This window comes from Scyliorhinus torazame, chromosome 9 (genome assembly GCF_047496885.1).
Source record: "Scyliorhinus torazame isolate Kashiwa2021f chromosome 9, sScyTor2.1, whole genome shotgun sequence".
In the NCBI taxonomy this organism is placed as follows: Eukaryota; Metazoa; Chordata; class Chondrichthyes; order Carcharhiniformes; family Scyliorhinidae; genus Scyliorhinus; species Scyliorhinus torazame.
The window spans coordinates 255955168-255960067 of NC_092715.1; the positions used below are offsets into that span (position 1 = coordinate 255955168).

Here is a 4900-nt window from a genome sequence, read left to right on the forward strand (position 1 = left end):
AGGCCGCACATGGAATATTGCGCACAATTCTGGTCGCCGCACTACCAGAAGGATGTGGAGGCTTTGGAGAGGGTGCAGAGGAGGTTTACCAGGATGTTGCCTGGTCTGGAGGGTTTTAGCGATGTAGAGACGCTGAATACACTCGGACTGTTTTCATTAGAAAGATAAAGCTTGAGGGGTGACCTGATAGAGGTCTACAAGATTATGAGAGGCATGGATAGGGTGGATGGGCAAGCACTTTTTCCCAGGGTGGAGGGGTCAGTCACCAGGGGGATAGGTTTAAGGCAAAGTTTAGAGGAGATGTGCGAGGCAGGTTTTTTTACACAGAGAGTGGTGAGTGCCTGGAACGCGTTGCCAGGGGAGGTTGTGGAAGGAGATACATTAATGGCGTTCAAAGGGCATCTTGACAAATATATAGATAGGATGGGTACAGAGGGATACAAGGAAGTGCTGAGGGTTTTGGCCAATATTGGTATCATGACTGGTACAGGCTTGGAGGGCCGAAGGGCCTGTTCCTGTGCTGTATTGTTCTTTGTTTGCAGGGCTGTTTTTATCATTCTTGGCTGAATGTAAAGAACAGCAGAATGTAAGAATTAGGAGTGGGTACAGGCCCCTCAAGTCTGCTCCGCTATTCAATCAGATTATGGCTCGCTCCCTATCTCTATATGCCCCTCCAGTCCCACAACCCTCTGAGATGTCTATTCTCTGCTGGCCACCAGCCAAAGATCAATTAGGTGCGATCGGCTGGGTGCCAGGCCATCAGTGACAAGGTGCCCGGGTGTTATGTTGCCCATGCCAGGGATCGGGCCCGGGTGTGCCCTGCCCTTGAGAGGTGGGGTGAGGGGAGGGCTCAAGGGCTATCTAAGTGGTATGTTGAGGCAGTGAGAGGGGAGGGGGGGGGGGGGCCTCTGGAGGCCGCAGTGGAGCATCCAAAACGGTTCGAAAGATCGGCGTTTAAGTCTCTTCCTGCAAGAAGTGCGGTAAGTGCGGCCTCGACAGGGTGTTCCTTGCCGAGGCCAAAAGAAACCGACAGAGTCCCGTTTGATATTTGATTCGCGATGCTGCAGGCATTTAGAAAGACCCCTCTATACGCGCTCAAAACAAGTCTCTCTTAAATCGTGCCAATTGACTTTCAGTGGGGCAGGATGCTGCCAGCAATGAGCAGGTGGGAAAATTCTACCCCCTAGTCTTGACTTTGGGTTCAACAAAAAGATTGGGCTGGATTCTCCGCTCCCCGACGGCAAAATCGGGGGCGCTGCCAGTTTTCGGATTCTCCGCCCCCTGAAAAATCCTATATACTCGAGGAGTATACTGCGCCACGTATCCACGGCCACAGGCCATTGCCTGAGGCCCGCCCCGCGATGCTCAGTCCCCGACCGGCTGGGTTCCCGACGGCGTGGGAAACGTGTGGTCTCAACCGTTGGGAACTCAGTGTGGCGGCTGCGGACCTCAGTCTGGTGCCGCCACAGTCGAGGGAGGGCTGATCAGCGGGCAGGGGGGGCTTCTATCTGGTCTGGGGGCACTGTGGGTGGGCTGTCCGGGGCATGCGAGCGGCCAAAGGGAGGGGTACTATTTTTGCGGTTCCGGTTCGCGGGCTGAGTCCGCCATGAAGCCCGGCACGGCCGCTGCAGGCCACCGCCATCCACATGCATATCCACGGACCCGGAAATGCTCAGGGCCACATTGGCAGCGAGAGCTGGGAGTACTACGCTGCCTCCCTGCTAGCCCCCCGCAAAACGGCGAATCGGTGGCCATTTTGCACCGGTTTTCCTGGTGTAAAATACCATCGTTTTCACGCCAACATGGGGAATTAGTCTCCCAAACGGAGAATCCAACCCATTATTTTTGAGACATCTGAAAAATGGGGTAATACACATCTGTTTTTGATGGCCAATTCACAAGGCAAAATGGCATATTTTTATCCCTCTTCCTGTGTATCTACGTTTTGAGAAACCATTTTTCTTTAGACATTCCCGACAAACTCCATGAAGCAATAATATTGTTTTCTGAACAGCATTCTTGTTGCGGAGCCTAACAAATCCCTGGCAGTAATTAAAATGTGCCATCTGCTCCATTGTGAACACATATATAAATCTCACCTGCCCAAAATAAAATGAAGTTAAAAAAGGTACTATAATGAGAAAGCTCGTTTCTTTATTACAAAATGCAATACCATATCCGTATTTCACAGGCTTGCATTCAGTGTGAAGCTTTGCACCAGTGCTAAATGTATTATGGGAACTATATTCAAATCCCTGAACTGACTCTGAAATAGAACAAAGTCAGTGTCCTTCTTCTGACAAGTCTTAGGTTATTTAAAGTCGGTGCTCACATTGGCCCCACCATTGCATTCAGTCGGTATTTCCAAAGGAAATGCAGCGCTTTAGGGTGTCCTGAGGTTTTGAAAGGCACCATAGAAATGCAAGTGCTTGGTTTCCTATTGAGAATGGTGCAAGAGTCCTTCTTGTTTCTTTTGTTTGTTCCCATTTATTTTAGTTTGTTAGTTTTGGCCCGTCGACCAATTTTCGGAATGTGCCTTCAAGCAGAGGACTCGAGCCGAAGCAGCCTGCTTGTCAAGACACTGTGTTCCTAGGTTTTGAATTTTGGAGAGGAGAAAACATGCTTAATGGACATATATCTTTAAGTCAAGCAGCAGAGAGAATGTGGAAGTCGAAAGTTACAACAGAGAACACTGCTAGCTTGATGGGTTAACCAGGGACAGTTTCCTTTCTGACAACAGTCAGCGATTGGTTCCTGTGTGATGCTTTTGGAGGGAACTTGGCAGAAGTGATTAGACCTTGGAAGTGAAACTGTTATGACCCACTGGGCTCGTGTGCGGGCAGAATACGGCCTTTTAGCCAATTCATTGGCTACCACCCAACCAATCAAACCCAGTCCCACCGTCTCTCGGGTACCAAAAAGTTTGCGTTTTACTGTCCAAAGCTAGTAGAGTGTTCCCTGTTGTAACTTTTCCCCATTCTCTCTGCTGCTCGACTTAAAGACACATGTCCATTAAGCATCCATGGATCAAAAATGATAACGGCAAACAAAGAGGGGGAAATAAGGAAATCAGCAGGGAGAACCCTTACAAAAGGGACAGTCTCTCTCTCTCTCTCTCTCTCTCTCTTTCGCTGCTAATGTAAAGAACTGCTTTATTGTTCTAAAACCAGTGAATGATTGGTATAAACTTGAAATAATCCTGCATCTACAGAGAAAAAAGACAACCTTGCCAGAGAAGCCTCTAGACCCTTGAAGGAAGAGGAGCTGGGCTTTCTCCCTCTGCTGTGGGCTACCTGCTGCCTCTGTGAGCCTGCAGTGAAAACCATCTTGAGCCTTGAAGGAGAAAGTTGAACCTCAGAAAGACAGGAACTAGAAGTCATCCCAGTGCATCAAAGATCCTTTATCCTTCTTAATTTATTCATATTTTCTTTACCTCTCTTTACCACTCTTTCCCCTTTGTGTGTGTGTGTGCCCGTGCACGTGTGCATGTGCGTGTGCGGTTAGAAAGGGGTATTAGATAGTTAAATCTTTCTGTCAGTTTAATTATAATACCATACATAATGAAAGGTTACTTGTGTTAAAGTTGCACACCCGATGACTGCAGTTTATTGTGGTCAACCAAGGGCTGCATGTATTTTACAAATATGTTGCAATTTCACTTGTGTTGCGATTCTGGGTCAATTGGGGCTCGAATTGACTATCCCAGGGTGTTGTGACAATCAGGAGAGTCCAGATTTGGGAGAGCATTTAACAGATAGGTTTGGTGGACAAATCTTTGTGGATATTGTCATGATGACTGGATGTTGTGACTAAGCTATAATTTTACCAGCTACTGCAGGCACATTGAGCTGTTTTCAAACACCCCTGTTTTCTTTAGAAAACAAGAAGAGTCACTGATGGCTGCCACGAGTCACTTGATGGTGTATACTATAGGTTGACCACTTCTCTGGGAAGCCTATATAATTACACTGCAGAACTATGACATGGAATTTCATTCCTTGGGGGTGTCAAGATCAATTGCAAACAGGGAGACACTTGAAACCAAGGCATCAAAGGTGCACCATGCTGGACTCTGATTAGATACTCATCAGACAGTCAAAACCCCTTGTAGAGGATGAAATAACCGCCATCTCCTGTTGATTTATATCTTGAAATGTGTCAAATATTTTGGAGATGAATAAATGAGATTACTTGGTCTACAACAATGAATGTTAATTGAACAATGACATGTTAATTGAATTATGTTCCAGGAATGTACGGAAAGGAGTTTTTAAAAAATCAGTTCCACTAAGCATCAGAGAAAAAGAGCAGAAGGAAAAAAAAATGACCTTCGCGCTCGCTGTCTCTCTCCTCTCTCTCTCTCTATCAGTTAAAAGGGTGTCTTCAACAGAATGTAGAGTTGAATAAAATCAACACCAGAATGCTACAGTAAACCACCAAAAGTTCAAACGGCTACAACTCAAAGACAAGCAAGTCGGTAGTCATGGCCAAGTGGTTCAGGCGATGGACTAAAAATCCATTGGGCTCTCCCTGTGCAGGTTTGAATCCTGTTGACTACGGACTGATTTTTCTTTCCTCCCAAGGCTACAGACCAAGTGCTGAAAAATGGGATTAGAATAGATAGGTGCTTGATGGCCACTGCAGACATAGTGGGCTGAAGGGCCTCTTTATTTGCTGGAGAACTCTATGACTATTTGACTGTATGTCTTAATTGTATAATCTTTTAAAATTTTAATTGAGTTAGGATACCGGACAAGAACCCCAAACAATTTTACTATTTATAAAATTCCGCGGAAAGAATACTTCACCTCAGGAGTGATGACTCTGACCAATAATTTAATTTAAAAACAGAATTAACTGCATTAATATCATTAACATCGGGAGAAAATAGCATTATAAC

At 46.1% G+C, this 4900-nt stretch overlaps 1 non-coding gene across 1 annotated transcript; it reads left to right on the forward strand.

Moving 5' to 3' along the window:
* The first annotated feature begins 4477 nt into the window (after positions 1-4477).
* Positions 4478-4559, forward strand: trnaf-aaa (transfer RNA phenylalanine (anticodon AAA)). Its single transcript has one exon. It is a non-coding gene; the product is annotated as a tRNA-Phe (tRNA).
* The last annotated feature ends 341 nt before the right edge of the window (positions 4560-4900 follow it).